Source organism: Puma concolor, chromosome B3 (assembly GCF_028749965.1).
Source record: "Puma concolor isolate L17-30 chromosome B3, mPumCon1.1.hap2, whole genome shotgun sequence".
Taxonomy (NCBI): Eukaryota; Metazoa; Chordata; class Mammalia; order Carnivora; family Felidae; genus Puma; species Puma concolor.
In genome coordinates, this window is record NC_141672.1 from 108,416,128 (window position 1) to 108,433,654 (window position 17,527).

The following is a 17,527-nucleotide window of genomic DNA, read 5'->3' on the forward strand; positions in this document are numbered from 1 at the left end:
TCTTTTGGTCATTTCAATTTCTGTGATATCTGGAACCATGGCCACTTTTCCCTGTAATCATTCTTTAAAAAAAAAAATTTTTTTTAATGTTTATTTATTTTTGAGAGAGACAGAGACAGAATGTGAGTGGGTTAGGGGCAGAGAGAGAGGGAGACACAGAATCCAAAGCAGGCTCCAGGCTCTGAGCTGTCAGCACAGAGCCCGACGCGGGCCTCAAACTCACAAACTGCAAGATCATGACCTGAGCTGAAGTCGGCCGCTTAACCGACTGAGCCACCCAGGCGCCCCAAGCCTATTCTCTTAAAACTAAGAAAATATGTCAAAATTTTTCTGACACAAAATGATCATCTGCTACTGATATTTCAGCTTTTCAGTATTCAGTCAAGTTTTATTTTTTTAAAAAATATTTACTTATTTACTTTGAGGGAGAGAGAGAGAGGGAGAGAGGATCCCAAGGAGGCCCTGCGCTGTCCGCACAGAGCCCGACACAGGGCTTGATCCCACAAACCGCAAGATTATAACCCTAGCTGAAATCAAGAGTCAGACACTTAACAGACTGCACCACCCAGGCGCCCCGAAAATTTTATTTTTCTTTATTTATTTTACCTTGTTTGAAACTAGCCCACAACCTATATACCAGACTATAAGCACTGGGAGGCCAGCTTCAGTGTTCTTTTTCCTCCCTCTATGATAACGAAGACCAGCATTCAGATCTAATGAGAAGTTCCAGCTTCAAGTCTGTAGGCTTAACCTTAATTAACAGGTCTGATTTTAATAGCAGTACAAGTGAAAAGGGGAAAATAAGGTTAGTTAGCCTGCCCAGAAATTTATAGATTCACACCTAAAATTTCAGATAATAATTTTCAGAATTGTATTCAACATTATAGGAAATTTCTTAGGCATATCCATATAAATTCTACAACTATTTTAAAAAATGAAGTGAAGTATATTGACAGGAAACAAGTCCAAGATGTATTAATTTCTCCTCCCCCCAAAAGTAAACTCTAAAACTTTAGATTTCTGTATTATCCCGTTTCTTTTTTTTTTTTTTTTTTACTTTAAAACTGTACATTTTAAACAATGTTATATGGTTAATTGGTGTTTTCTTAAATATTTATTTTGAGGGGGGGGCACATATACCAGAATGGGGAAGGGGCAGAGAGAGAGGGAGAGAGAGAATCCCAGAGCGCGACACGGGGCTCAATCTCATGAATTGTGAGATCATGACCTGAACTGAAATTGAGTCAGACACTTAACTGACTGAACCACCCAGGTGCCCCTGATCTTGCTTTTAGATTCAACTCTGATACAATGAATCAAGGAAGAACCACAGGCCTAGTTATTTTATCCTCATTCAATCCATTGCAAGCAGTTTATTTCTCATTTCACCATCTTTATTCCCGTATCTTTTTGTTCCAGCCAGACATGAAATAGCAGGAAGACAAAAGGAAGCTTTCCAAACTCAGGTGACCTTCCTAAAGTATATTTTAACCATGTATTTCTGAATATACAACACAGAATTTTAACACTGTGCTATATACATAGTGCTGGATAAATTTCCATAATTGTTTCTTCCTACAAAACACAATCAAAATATGAATGGCAAAAGCCCATTTATTTATTAGCAAGTATTAATTGACTGCTTTCTATGTACCAGGTATTAAGATATACACCGGCTAAAAACACAAAATACATAGCTTTCAACAGCTTTAAGAGGGGAGCCTGGGTGACTCAGTCAGCTGAGTGTCTGACTTTGGCTCCGGTCATGACCTCACAGTTCATGAGTTCCAGCCCTGTGTGGGCCTCTGTGCTGACAGATCAGATCCTGGAGCCTACTCTGGATTCTTTATCTCTCTCTCTCTCTCTCTCTCTCTGCCCTTCCCCAACTCCTGCTCTATGTCTCTGTCTCTCTCTCTTAAAAATAAACACTAAAAAAATTTTAATGGCTTTAAGAAATATGAAAGGGGTTCTTACAGATGTGCAAGAGATATTGGCAGTATAAGGAAGTATAGACAAGGAACACCTAACAATTTAGTGGGTAAAAATAGTTCTAAGAAGAATGAGATTTAAATTGTGTGTGTGTGGTGGGAGGAGTGGTGTAAGGGTTCCTGAAAAAAAGTTTGAGAGAAAAGGCAGCAGAGGAAAAAAAATACGTACAAAGGAATGGAGTCAACAGAATGTAGTCTCTAATACAGCTGTTCTCACAGCAGGGTCCCTAGGTGAGGAGCATCAACATCACTCAGGAATATGTTAAAAATGGAAATTTTGGGGTTGGGATGAGCACTGGGTGTTATACATAAGTGGACATATCACTGAATTCTACTCCTGAAACCAATACTACACTCGAAGTTAACTAACTTGAATCTAAATTTAAAAAAAAGAAAAAGAAAAAGAGGAAGGAAGGAAGGAAGGAAGGAAGGAAGGAAGGAAGGAAGGAAGGAAGGAAGGAAGGAAGGAAGAAAGAAAGAAAGAAAGAAAGAAAGAAAGAAAGAAAGAAAGAAAGAAAGAAAGAAAGAAAGAAAGAAAGAAAGAAAGAAAGGAAATTTTGGGGCCCACCCCAGATCCATTACATCATAAACTCTGGAGGTGGGGCCCAGCAATCTGTGCTTTAACAAATCATCTGCGTGGCTCAGTTGGTTCCTCTAGGGGAGCCTGGGTGGCTCAATCAGTTAAACATCTGATTTCAGCTGGGATCATGACCCCACTCACGGTTTGTGAGTTTGAGCCTTGCACTGGGCTTTGCACTGACAGTGTGGAGCCTGCTTGGGATTCTCCCTCTCTCCCTCTATGCCCCTTCCTCACTCGTGCACATGCTCTCTCTCTCTCAAAATAAATAAATAAACTTAAAACCCCCCCACAAATCCCCCAAATGACTCTGATATACACTAAACTCTCAGAACTACTGATCTAATCTGATCAAGGAACCGTAATTAATATTAAAGCAAAGAAAGCAGACAACTGTCAGAGGTCAAAATGCACAAGGCAGTGTATGTTAACATTAAGCCCTGAAAAGTTTGGGTCTCTCTTAATTAACACTGCCAGAAACAATTACAAAATAGACATTCTTTTCAAACTTTCATGGGATATTTATGAAAGTTAGCTTTGTGCTATGGCCAAGAACGACTAAGATTTATCCAAATTTTGATGTTGCATTTTCATTATTATTGAATTTTAAGTGTTCTTTTTAAAAAAAATTTTTTTAATGTTTTTTATTTTTGAGAGAGAGTGAGACAGAGCATGCGTGGGGAAGGGGCAAAGAGAGAGGGAGACACAGAATATGAAGCAGGCTCCAGGCTCTGTGACCACACAACCTGACCTGGGGCTCAAACTCACGAACTGTGAGATCATGACCTGGGCTGAAGCTGGATGCTCAACTGAGCCACCCAGGCACCCCAAGTTTTAAATATTCTTAAAACTCCATCATAAATTCTTCTGTAACCCCAGTTATTTACAAGTATATATATTTTTTTTTCAGACATTTTTTTAAGGTTACCTTTTAAAAAACAGAGGCCCAATTTAGTTTGCATTGTCATCAGAGAAAGTGATCTGAATATCATATATTCTTTGAAATTTGTTGAGATTTTCAGGGGCACTTTTTAAGGTTAAGTAATTATCTATTGCACTATCTGAAATTTTGGATTCCACACAGTAGCAATTCTATGGTACTGATTATTTAAAATTTGAATTCAGCGTGGGGACCTGGCTGGCTCAGTCGGGTACTCTGCTCTTGATTTTGGCTTAGGTCATGATTTCACGGTTTGTGAGATCAAGTTCCGTGTCAAGCTCCACGTTGGGTTCTACGCTCAGTGCTGAGCCTACTTGGGATTCTCTCTCCCTCTCTGCTCCTCCCCCGCTTGCACACACTCTTTCAGAATAAACAAACATTTCAAAAAAGTTTTTGAATACAATATTCTATATTCACCCAGTAGTTCAAGCTTGTTTATTGTGTTGTTCAAGTCTTTTATCTCCTTAGTAACTTTTTTGGTTTTATTAAAATCTATTATGATGGGGTGGGGGGGCACGCCTGGGTGGCTCCATCAGTTAAGTGTCTGACTTTGGCTCAGGTCATGATCTCATGGCTCGTGAGTTTGAGTCCGTGTTAGGCTCTGTGCAACAAGCTCAGAGCCTGGAGCCTGCTCTGGATTTTGTGTCTCCATCTCTCTCTCTCCCTCAAAAGTAAACAAAAAAAATTTTTTTAATCTGCATTGGTGGTACATTTGTACATTTATCCTTGTAATTGTTATTTTTAGTTTATGTATGTGGAATGTGTGTTATAGGGTACAAATAAAGTTGTAATCCTAGTATCTTCTGGTAAACAAAGCCTTTATTATATAAAGTGGCAGAGACTGCTGGTGATCTGTTCCAACAGTCAATCTCTCTTCTTTCCTCAGTAAATAAAATCCCATTTTGCTCTAGGCAGCAATATGCTTGCCTAAAATACATTTCATAATGGTCTTGCTAAGTGGAACTTCAATGAACCACATTTAGAGATGGCCTAATAGCTTGCATAGGCTCCACACCCATCCCTCATCCTTCCTCCTACATGGAGTCTGTGAGAGTTGGTGCCGAAAGCAGCCATCTTACCATAAGGTTAGCCACAAAAGATGGCAGCACTGAAAACACTCAGCGAAGTATCCTGAGACTTTGATGATAAAAATGAAACCTCCATAATCAGCCCTAGAATGTAAATCTCTAGACTCTTTCAAGGGCAGGAGGAAGGGGTAATATAGACCTACCTTCTTTAAGTCACTGTTAGTTTCTGCATCTAACTAGCAGCAAAAACCAATTCACATCTGAAACATGGATTCGGTTTAATAGTGCTCCTTTCCCTGAAGTAATTTTATTATATTAATGTAACTACCAATTTCTTTTGGTTCCTATTTTGCATCCTTTTTATCTTCAACTTTCCTCTGTTGTAATATTTTAATCTCTTAAAAACCTTATGTTGTTGGGGCACCTGGGTGACTCAGTCGGTTAAGCATCTGACTCTTGATTTCTGCTCAGGTCATGACCTCACAGTTGAGGGGTTTGAGGCCCAAGTCGCCTCCATGTTGATGGTACAGAGGCTGCTGGGTATTCTCTCTCCCTCTCTCAAAACAAACAAACAAACTTTAAAAATATTGTATATTTTTTAAAATTTTTTTTTTTTTCAACGTTTTTTTTTTATTTATTTTTGGGACAGAGAGAGACAGAGCATGAACGGGCGAGGGGCAGAGAGAGAGGGAGACACAGAATCGGAAACAGGCTCCAGGCTCTGAGCCATCAGCCCAGAGCCCGACGCGGGGCTCGAACTCACGGACCGCGAGATCGTGACCTGGCTGAAGTCGGACGCTTAACCGACTGCGCCACCCAGGCGCCCCAAAAATATTGTATATTTTTAAAAAACATACAAGTTCGTTTTAGCTTATGTTTTACATAGAGTCTGACAATCTTTGTCTTTTACCTAGAGCATTTGATCCATTTACATTCATTATGATTAGTGATCTATTTGGCCTTATTTTTACCATATCTTTGTCCCACTCTTGTTTCTTTCTCCTTTTTTTTCCATATTATTTGAAATTCCCCTCTCCTATTCCACTTGCCTTCTAGTCAACTTTTACTCTTTCAGGGACTACTCTGGAAATTTTTAAATGCACATATAAAGTTTCAAGCCATATGTCTCTTACCCTTTTCTCATTTGTCTACACGTAGAATTTTGTTTAGATGTTGAATTCATTTTTTATTGCTGCTGTAACAAATTATCACAAACTTTGTGGTCAAAAAAAAAAAAAAAAAAACACAGATTTTTTTTTATCTCACAGTTTTGGAGGTCAGAAGTCCAAATTGGATCTCACCAGGCTAAACTCAAGTTGACAGGGCTGCATTCTTTGTGGAGGCTCCAAGGAAGAATCCATTGTCTTTTTCAACCTCTAGAAACCACCTGTATTCCTTGGCTCACAGCTCCTTCTTCCATTTTCAAAGCAAACAATGTAGCATCTTCAAATTTCTCTGACTCTCCCGCCTACTGTTTTTCCTTACAAGGACCTTTGTGATTACAATGGGCTCACCAGATAATCTAGGATAATCTCCCCATCTCAAAATCCTTAATTTAATCACATTTGCAGAGTTCCCCTGCCATTTAAGGCAATGTATTCACAGGTTCTAGGAGTTAGGATATCTCCCTGCATAACATTCCTAATCACTTCTTCAAATCTGTCTTCTACTTCACCAATTCTCTTTTCAATCCAATACGCTATTAAACCTGCCCTTGAAGTTATCACTTTAATTATTATATTTTTGTTTCTGGATTCTAATTATTTTGGATAATCCTTTGTCATAATTTCACTTCTCCCATTTGCTTTATCAGATACATTAAGCACATTTATTTCTGTATTTAGTATCCAGTAATGACAATACTTGAACTCCCTGTGGGTCTGATTTAGATATTTTGTTTTGCTCATGGTAACCTGTTTCCTCATGTGCTTTGTGTAAGACAGCTCATATTCTCTGGAATATATCTTTGGTAATTCTTTGAAGACTCTGAGAGGTTATTCCTCCAGAAAGCATTTGGATTCATTTCTGTCTTTGCCAGGGCACAATACCAAACCATAATCACTCAAAACAAGTCTCATCTTAGAGATTTTTTGAAGTCACAGAGGTAGTGGAGTCTCAAATCTCTATGAGGACATGTTTCTAATGATAAACATTCAGGGAAAACTTTTTTCACCCTCTATTTATATTCAAGGCAAAGAAGGATAAGTTTCTGTCTCTCTTTGCTAGGGTGAGTTTTTTTCTGCTTCTCCCTTTCCTAATGGGCATATAGCTTTTTGTGGATTCTCATTTTAGGAAGGTGGATCTCTGGCCTGACTTCCTGTAATGCATGGCTTCTATTGTCTCCTGAGTCCCATGTGTACCTCTTAAAAACTGAAAACACAAGTCATCTGGAACTAGTAGATGCCTTCAGCACAGCAGTCATCAGATGCTTCTAAACCTCTCTGAATTTGGGCTCTCTGTGTTTTGTTTTTTCATTTTACTTTTTGCTAGTTCAACCATGACTTTTTAAAGTTTTTAAGGGGGCGCCTGGATGGCTCAGTTGGTTAGGTGTCCGACTTCAGCTCAGGTCATGATCTCACCGTTCGTAGGTTTGAGACCTGTGTCAGGCTCTGTGCTGATATCTTGGAGGCTGGAGTCTGCTTCAGATTCTGTGTCTCCCTTTCTCTCTGCCCTCCCCCACTTGTGCTCTGTCTCTGTCTTTCAAAAATAAATAAAAACATCAAAAAAAAAAAAAGCTTAAAAAATAAATCTATCATTTTTAGGTGTTTAATAGTAGGAAGATTTTATTTGCTTTTAAAGATAGTATCCCTTGGGAAAAAAATAGTCTCCTTTATCATTGGAAATAAAGTAAATGTATACCTCTATTCTAAACTGATAATGTAAGATTATGTTACACCAGTGGTTCTGAAATTATAGCTTTCTTGTGTTATTTCATTTCCTTATTCTTTTTCACTCCTTCGAAGTTCCTTTCTAAGGGGTGTCCTTTATCAAATAATTATAAGGAAGTATTACTTCATAGTCTTTACCATCCATTTCTAAGACCCCTAAAACTTTCCCCGTATCTCTAACTTTTAAAACAGGGCTTTATAGGGGCACTCAGCTGGCTCATTCAGAAAAGCATGCAAGTCTTGATCTTGGGGTTGTGAGCTTGAGCCCCATGCTGGGTGTAGATATTACTTAAATAAAACTTAAAAAAATTTTTAAACATGGCTCTACAGATTATACATATGTATTTATGATATTACAAAATAATAAAAATTAAGTATGGTATACTTACACATATAGTGCAAGTAAGAATGGAAAATAAAAATGATCTCTGTGCTAGAATTGTAAAATTCTCATTTTCTTTTCATTTTTAAGTATTTTCATTACATTACTTATGCAACAAAATGAATACTACCACCATTTTAAACTAACTAGCTCTCCTTTTCTATACTAGGTTGAAAAATTATTCATACAAATATGCTACTTAACTCAACCCTATCAGCCATTCTCTCATGTAACTGTTTTAGAATGTAGTAAATTTCTGTAGGCAGCCAAATGTAAGCAACAGTTACCATATAAAGTTTGTCAAGCTGCATTTTAATTTCAAAGCTATAGAAAGACAACTCACTCTCTGTGGCTGTCAGATCAGCCACAAGTGTATTTTATGGGCAAAACCAATGTAGCTCCAACATCACAGTCTGCCAATCAGGATGAAATCACAAACTGGTAAATGACTACTTCAATGCACCTCCTCTGTAAAGAAGAAGTTAGGATGACTTCATAGCTCAAAGGTGGGGGAAAGCACCAGACTCACAAAAGGGTTCCATCGTAAACAATGGACAGAAAATCTAGGGAAACAGTAACCTTTGATAAGGCCTCAATTTCTTTATTGCTAAAACAACAATGATAACCACAGAAAAACAGCAAAACTGATCAGAAATCGGGGTGATTAGCTGGCTCAGTACAGCATACTACTTTGGGTCTTAGGGTCTTGACTTCAAGCCCCATGTTGGGCATAGAGCCTACTTTAAAAACACACACACACAAACTTATCAGAGAGGTGGGGCAATCCACCAAGAGGGCTCTTCCCCCTTCATTCTGTTCTTCCTGTCAACACGTTCAAAGCAGGTGGAGGTAAGTAGGTAAGAAAAATAAGCAGACAAAAGACAACCATAACCTCTCCTCATATCCACACAGAGGGCCAAGAAGTTTCTCCTGTTCTTGTGCCTGCATACCAAACAACAAAATTCTGAAAAGGACTTGAATTTGTTATGGCTTGACAGTTTATATTTATTGCTACTGCAGAAAGACCCAGAAATTTCTCCTTTCTTTCCTGTGACTCCATACTGAATTCACAAGAATCCATTAAGACTTCTGAGACGTCTATCTGCAGTAAGAGTCTCTGACTGGGAAATAAACCCTCAGTTGAAAACCCAGTGAAAATACTAAAAGATAACGTTTGAGAGAAGCAGATGAGGAAATGCCTCCCCAACACCTCAAAGGAGAAAAAAGTGCTGCTAACTCTGTATTCAGTATCATTACACTAAAGTAAGGGACATGCATATCAGTTTCACTTTGAAACAGTAAAAGCAACGATCAAGAAGAATGTTTCTTTAAAGCCAAGAAAAGCAAAATGGGAAAAGAAACAACTGGCAGGCTCACTATGAAGAAGCAAACAAAAACACCTAAAAATCCTTATTTTAACATTTCTTTGGGAGCCATTAGTTCAACCCTTCTTTAGTAGCTTGCTCAGAACTCAAACATACACACGCCCACAGGATTCCCATGTTTCTGGGCCAAATTCAATTATCAAGACAGTGTAGCGAAACAAAATTTTGTACATTTGGCTGCATCAAAGTCCATGTCTAAACCAATGTTTTATAATTCTAGAGCAGAATAAAATCCTGTTACTCCAAAGATAACTCAGTTTCACTTGTCCCCTTTTCCTTTTCTACCACCTGTTAAAGATCATAAATCATTTTAATCAGTTACATAAAATCTTTAGTCTCAAAAAACTCAAGGACAGTATCTGATTATTCACAAAATTCCTAGGGTAAAAGTGAAATTTAAACAGAAAATGAAAAACTTCCTTTAATGAGTTATTATAAGATTAAAGTAGTAACATATTAATCTTGAGATTTTATCTTCCCCACCTATCACTCACACACCTATCTAATCTTTCTACTCTTTCCCATAATTGGCAGACCTTATCCCACCTTCTAATCTATTCATGTCTCTATCAATCACAATTCTGTCTAATCAAGTACTTCATATATACATATATGTGTGTGTGTGTGTGTGTATATGTCAAACTATGTGCACAGATATAATTATCTTTAAGTATAAGAATCCGTCATTAGTCTAATCATTAGGAAATTATGTCCTGAACACTAAGTTTATCCTTTTAAACCTGAAAAGTTTAGACTTACATACTCAATACTAAAATACGAGCTACTACAAAAGTAACTTAACTAAGAGTCCTAGACAATTCAAAAAGAAATATGATATAAATATTGGAAAGGAAGAGAAAAAAAAGAGAAGTGATAATAATTTTAGAGCATACGCTCACACATGGGCTCTTAGGCAGCCAAACCATGACATTATGTGAATTTAACCTTTTTGATGACTGAGAACAATCACTATATTCTTCTATGAAAAATTATGTCATCCAGCCCTAATGAAGTCTGTATGGCCAAACGGTGTTACTATACTAAATGGCCCCATGCTACTAAGTTTTGTGTTTTTTAAAAAAAATTTTAATGTTTATTTTTGAGAGAGGGAGACAAAGAGTGTGAGCGGGGGAGGGACAGAGAAAAAGAGGGAAACACAGAATCCGAAGTAGGCTCCGGCCATCAGCAAAGAGCCCGATGCAGGGCCTGAACTCATGAACCACAAAATTATGACCCGAGCCAAAGTCACTTAACTGACGACTGAGCCACCCAGGCGCCCCTACTAAGTTTTAAGACTAAATGTTTTTCTTCTTGAATCAAAAGTCACTTCTCCCAGCTGTTGGTGCATTCAGCTCTAGAAGCACCTTTAATTTGCTATGAGCAAACCTGTTAGTAAAGTTAGGTGACTTAGTGAAGTCAGAGGAACATGCTCCTGTAAGCTTCAAAAGTATACTCTGAAGAAAAGAGCATGAGTTTTAGGATTCATGCTTTTAAAACACATTCTTCCTAGCCCTCACTCAAGTTCTCCACTATCAATGAGAATATATGACACTCCTAGGGAAATAAAACTACAAGAGTTCGTATGGGTATAAAACTATGATTGGATAGGAGCACCTGGCTGATTCAGTTGGTGGAGCATCTGACTCTTGATCTTGGGGTTGCGAGTTTGAGCCTGAGCAAAAATCAAGAGTCCAACACTCAACTAATTGAGCCACCCAGGTGCCCCCCAAGTTGATACTTCATAACTCAACCACCCAACAATAAATTTATAAACAATAAATAAATAAATAAATAAATAAATAAATAAATAAATAAAGGCTTATTACAAAATAAGTCATAAAATGTTGGGGGGAAAAAAGAATTAAAACTTAAATTTTTTTTTCCCCAACGTTTATTTTTGGGACAGAGAGAGACAGAGCATGAACGGCGGAGGGGCAGAGAGAGAGGGAGACACAGAATTGGAAACAGGCTCCAGGCTCTGAGCCATCAGCCCAGAGCCTGACGCGGGGCTCGAACTCACGGACCACGAGATCGTGACCTGGCTGAAGTCGGACGCTTAACCGACTGCGCCACCCAGGCGCCCCAAAACTTAAATTTTTTAACCAAAGAAAAAGAATTCAGGGCACCTGGGTGGCTCAGTTGGCTGAGTGTCCAACTCTTGGTTTCAGCTCAGGTCATGATCCCACATTCATGAATTTGAGCCCCGCGTTGGGCTCTGCACTGACAGCACACAGCTTGCCTGAGATTCTCTCTCCCTCTGTCTCTCTGTCCCTCCTCCACTCTCTCTGCCTCTCAAAATAAACTTAAAAAAAAAAAAAAAAAGGGAAGGAAAAAGAAAAAAAGAAAAGAGAAAGAAAAAGAATTCATTGTCCTAACTTGGCCCACATAAAAACAAATCTCAACAGCCCTGAAATCAGTACTGGTAAGTTTGGCAACTTAGAAAGATTTAAAGTATGTTTAGTAAATGGGCAGCAGTATTTTAATACCAAGGATGTAAACCTTAGTTTAATCATAGCTGAGTGCATAAAGAGGTTTATGCTGTCAGTACTGTCCTAGCAAGAAGGACACAGCACAGCCTTACATACCAAATGATTAAAAATGTTCAGTTTAAGAAAAAAACACTAATACATAACTATTTATACACTAAAAATATAAAATGTTTTTATTTACTATTTATCATACATTAAGTAAAATGTTAAGTCGATTTATTCAATTTATATTAAATATACAAATATAGTAATAATGTAGATATATTTAATGAAATACTTGTGTTTAATCATTCTCAATTTTTTTAAGCTTATTTATTTATTCTGAGAGAGTATGCACATGGATGGAAAGACAGAGAGAGGAGAGAAGAGAATTCCAAGCAGGCTCTGCCCTGTCAGTGCAGAGCCCGATGTGGGGCTTGAACTCACAAACTGTGAGACCATGCATGAGCTGAGCTGAAATCAAGAATTGGACGCTTGGGATGCCTGGGTGGCTCAGTCGGTTAAGCATCCGACTTCGGGTGGGGTCATGATCTCCCAGTTTGTGAGTTCGAACCCTGTGTCAGGCCCTTTGCTGACAGCTCAAAGCCTGGCGCCTGTTTCAGATTCTGTGTCTCCCTCTCTCTCTGCCGCTCCCCGCTCACACCCTGTCTCTCTCAAAAAATTAATGAACATTAGGGGCGCCTGGGTGGCGCAGTCGGTTAAGCGTCCGACTTCCGCCAGGTCACGATCTAGCGGTCCGGGAGTTCGAGCCCCACGTCAGGCTCTGGGCTGATGGCTCAGAGCCTGGAGCCTGTTTCCGATTCTGTGTCTCCCTCTCTCTCTGCCCCTCCCCCGTTCATGCTCTGTCTCTCTCTGTCGCAAAAATAAATAAACGTTGAAAAAAAAATTAAAAAAAAAAATTAATGAACATTAAAAAAAAAAAAAAAAGAGCTGGACACTTAACTGACTGAGCCACCCAAGTACCCCTCAGATATTTCTACAGTAAATACTTAGATCCTACTTTAACCATATTAGTCCTTACCTCCCTCATTCAACAATCATCTTGATCACATGCCCATTTTTTAGATCTTAACGTTTTTATCTTTTATGAGCTCAAAAAGGACTATTATGACATTCTTCATTCAGTAAGTTATACTGAAAATGCTGAATTTAAAAGCAACAATTTGGGTATGTTTTAGCTTGAAGAGTTTTATTTGGTTCTTTCTTGTATCTTGTATCCGTTTCTCTCCTCAGTATTTTCACATTTGCCTTTAAATCCTTCAACTTTTTGGGGCACCTGGATGGCTCAGTCGATAAATCTGACTTTGGCTAAGGTCATGATCTCACAGTTCATGAGTTCAAGCCCCATCTGGGGCTTGCTGCTGTCAGCCTCTTGATGCAGAGCCCGCTTTCGATCCTCTGTCCCCTCATGCTGCCCCTCCCATGCTTGCTTTCTCTCAAAAATAAATATTTTCTAAAATCAAAAAAGAATAAACATTTAAAAATCATAAAAAAAATAAATCCTTCAACTTTTTAATAAATGTTTTTAAAGTCCTTGAGTACTAACTATCATCTCAGCATTTCTAGGTCTGTTTCTATTGCCTGACTTTTGTTCTAGTTATAGATTATACTTTCCTGCCTCTGTGCATATCTAATTAGCTATTAGGATATTTAATAATATTCAGGATATTGTTTCCTAGAAGGTCAGAAAAAGGAAGGGGTACCTAGAGTCTCCTAAGGTACTGTAATGCTCTGTTTCTTTACATGAGTGATGGGAATGCAGTGTTAACTTTAGTCTTTAAACTATACATGACCCTTTATATGTATGTACGTTGTAGTTCTTGAAAACATATCGTAAAAATAAAGCTGGTTACTTTGAAGAGATTCAGTAGGAAATCTAAAAAAGGAGGGGAACAGGGGGGCACCTGGGTGGTTCAGTCGGTTGAGTGTCTGACTTTGGCTCAGGTCGTGATCTCACGGTTCGTGGGTTCCAGCCCTGGGATCGGGCTCTGTGCTGACAGCTCAGGGCCTGGAGCCTGCTTCGGATTCTGTGTCTCCTCTCTCTGCTTCTCCCCTGTTCACACTCTGTCTCTCTCTCAAAAATAAATAAAGATTTAAAAAAAAAAAAAAAAGGAGGGGAACAGGGAAGAACATCACCAAAAATGGCAGAGTAAGGAACTCCAGGGCTTCACCCCTCCACAAAAAAAAAAAAAAAAAAAAAGCAACAAATAAGCTGGCAAAGGCTATCAGAATCAACTTTTGCAGAACTTCGGAATCTAATCAAAAACTTAAAACAACAAGGGAAGGCTTTGTAAAGAAAGAAGCTGCTACATTGTAATAAAAGAGTGTCAGGGTTTTAAATCACCTGCCTCTCATCCTCTACTCCCCAGTTCAGCAGGGCAGTGTGGATAGCAGCTGCGTTCCTGGTGCAGGTTGATAGTCCCAAGGGAGAAATACAAACCTTAGTCTCCCAGAACTGTGATTGAATGTTATGACCTGACTGGCAGCCAGCTTCCTGGAGGACTGGCACAAGGACTTTGCCTTTGCTTTGCCTGACTTGGAGCATTCCCAGAGCAAGCAGCCTGGGTGGGGTAAAGGAAAATAGGGAAGGAAGAGACTGAGAAAGGAGGTATGTGGGGAGAAATGGTCTGTGTAAGCTATGAGATGTAAAAAGGAATCTAGAAGGATATACCTATGCCCAAGGCTAGACATGTGCACAGAAAAGGCCTAAGAAGACCCTAAGCTTTCACTTCTAGCTTACCTTCAGGCTCCACACAAGCAGGGAGTAAAGGGTAAGGGAGGGTTGTAAACAGCTTGGTCTAGTGTTGAAGGAATACCCAAACACGGAACCATTTAGTCAAAATTGAGAGTATTATTTTCTTTTTTGGGTTATAGGTATTTAAGGAAATTTGGTCAAAACATTAGTTGACTATTAAGCTAATGAAACATAGACTTCAAGAGCCACACATGACCAAGAATACATACTTTACAAAAATAGAAAATACACGAAACAACAACAAAACAGTTAACACACAACAAGCTGCAACAAAAACCCCCGGAGAGGAGAGGAAATCTGATGTCTAGAGTTGATCCATAATAATAATCAAAATGTCTAGTTTTCAAAAAAAAATTATGAGGCATACAAACAAAAAATAAAATCGGGCTCATTTGCAGGAAAAAAGAAATATAGAAAATGTCGCCAAGGAAGCCTGGGCAAAGGAAACCACAAAGAACTAAAGGAAGCCAAGAAAACAGGATCTTACCAAGTAGAAAATATCAATAAAGAAACAGGAATTATAAAAAAAAATCAAATTGAAGGGGAGGATCAAAAAGAAAACAATCAGATTGAAATTCTGGAGCTCAACAGTATAGTAAGTGAAATAAAAATTAACTGAATGGTTCAACAGCAGATCTGTGCAGGAAAGAGAAAAAAAAAATCAACAAACTTGCAGACAGGTCAATTAAGATTACCCAGTCAAAGGAAGAGGAAATAATGAAGACAATGAATAGAACCTAACAAACCTGTTGGACCCCGTCCAGTGTACCACCATAACACATGCTAGGAACCCCAGAGCAGGAGGAAATGGATAGAAAGAGTATTTGAAGAACTAAAGGCTGTATATTTCCAGAATTTGATAAAAAAACCTGAATCTATACATCTAATCAACCAATTCCAAGCAGCATGAACTCAAAAGGATCAACACCAAGACACATTATACTCAAATTGTGAAAATACAAAGAACCTTGAAAACAGGAGGAGAGAAGAAACTCATTACATACAAGGGACTCTCCATAAGATTAATAGCCAATTTCTCATCAGAAATTATAGCAGCCAGAAATCAGTGAGATAACTCATTTCAAGTGTTCAAAGAAATAGCCAAAAATTCTATATCCAGCAAAACTTCTTCAAAAATGAAAGAAAAATTAATAACATTCCCAGAAAAATAAAAGCTAAGAGTAATCATCACTAGCAGATCTACTCTACATGAAAAAAAAATTTTGAGAGAGAGGGCACAAGTGAGCAAGGAGCAGAGAGAGAGGGAGAGAGAGAAAGAATCCCACAAGGGGAAGGAGAGGGAGGGAGGGAGGGAGAGAGGGAGAAAGCAGAGCTCATGCTCACCCAAAATGGGGCTCAAGGTCATCTGAAGTGGGGCTTGAATTCACGAACTATGAGATCATGACCTGAACCAATCAGATGCTTAACTAATTGAGCCACTCAGGCGCCCCCCCCCCTTCCTTTTTGAGAGAGAGAGGGCACAAGTGAATGAGGGGCAGAGAGGGTGAGAGCGCTCTATGAGAAATTTAAAAGAGGGTTCTTTAAGGCTGAAATGAAGAAGTACTAGATAGTAACAATCATACAAAGAAATAAAGAACAAAAATAAGGATAGCTACACAAGTTCATATACAAACTATTATTGCATCACTGGTTTTTAACTCTTTTTTGGCTTACATGATTTGAAAGAAAAATGCCTGAAGTAATATGTTTTTATAACTAAACATCTATTTAATGGAAACACAGTGTATAAAGATGTAATTCTAACACTAACAAAATGGGGGGGGTGGGGGTGGGCAGAGCTAAATAGGAGTTTTTGCGTACTGCTAAAACTAAGCTGAGATGTAAATTCAAACCTGACATCATAAGACTGAGATGCTAGTTGTAATCCTTAGAGTAACATCAAGAAAACAACTTTTAAATATACAAAAGAAGAAGAAGAAGGAGGAGCAGGAGGAGGAGGAGGAGGAGGAGGAGGAAGAGGAGAGTATAAAGCAGTACACTAGACAAAACAGTAAATAATTGCAAATGAAAGCAGTGATAAAGGACCTGAGAAACAAAATATATATATATATATATATATATATATATATATATATATATATATATATATATATAAAACAGAAAATAGCTAAATAGCAGAAATAAGTTCAATATAGCAAAAACCCTCTCCTTCAAGTTCCTTTAAAAGTAAATGGATTAAATTCTTCATTTAAAAGAAAGATTAGTCTAATGGATTAAGATCAATCCAACTAAATGCTGTTTACAAGTCACCGGTTTATATCAAAAGACAAAATAGTTTAAAAGTAAAAGGATGAAAACAGATAGACCTATCAATTATAAACATAAACACACCAAACAATAGTTACAAAATATATGAAGCAAAAACTGACAGAATTAAAGGGAGAAATTGACAATACTACCTTAACAATTAAGAGACTTCCACTCCATTATCAACAATAGAACAATCAGACAGAAGATAAATAAGGACATAGAGTATTTGTACAATACTATAAACCAATTAGCCCTAACATATACAGAACATTCTATTTGATAAAGCAGAATACATATTTTTCTCAAATATACATGGAACATTCTCCAGGAGAGATAATATGTTAGGATACAAAACAAGTTTCAATACATTTTAAAAGACTGAAAGCATACAAAATATCATTTATGATAAAAGAATGAAACTAGGTATCAATTAACAAAAGAAAAACTGGAAAATTCACAAATAGTAAAAACTGAATAACATCATCTTAAACAACAAATGGTTCAAAGAAGAAATCACAAGGAAAAGTAGAAAATACACAAATTAAAACAAAACACAACACACCAAAACTTATGAAATATAGTGAAAGCAGTGTTAAGAGCCTAGGTTATAGATATAAATGCCTACATTAAGGACGCCTGGGTGGCTCAGTTAGTTAGGCGACCTACTTCATATCAGGTCATGATCTTGCAGTTTGTGAGTTTGAGCCCCGCATTGGGCTTTGTGCTGACAGGTCAGAGCCTGGAGCCTGCTTCAGATTCTGTGTCTCCCCCTCTCTCTACCCCTTCCCTGCTCACGCTCTGTGTCTGTCTCTCAATAATGAAAA

General features: G+C 38.1%; 1 protein-coding gene and 1 non-coding gene across 12 annotated transcripts in view; both read right to left on the reverse strand.

Moving 5' to 3' along the window:
* The window catches only part of CSNK1G1 (casein kinase 1 gamma 1), a 162,348-nt gene that overhangs the window by 127,313 nt on the left and 17,508 nt on the right, over positions 1-17,527 (reverse strand). The window lies entirely within an intron of this gene.
* LOC147580269 (small nucleolar RNA SNORA61) lies at positions 606-739 on the reverse strand. The gene has a single exon (XR_015253071.1). It is a non-coding gene; the product is annotated as a small nucleolar RNA SNORA61 (small nucleolar RNA).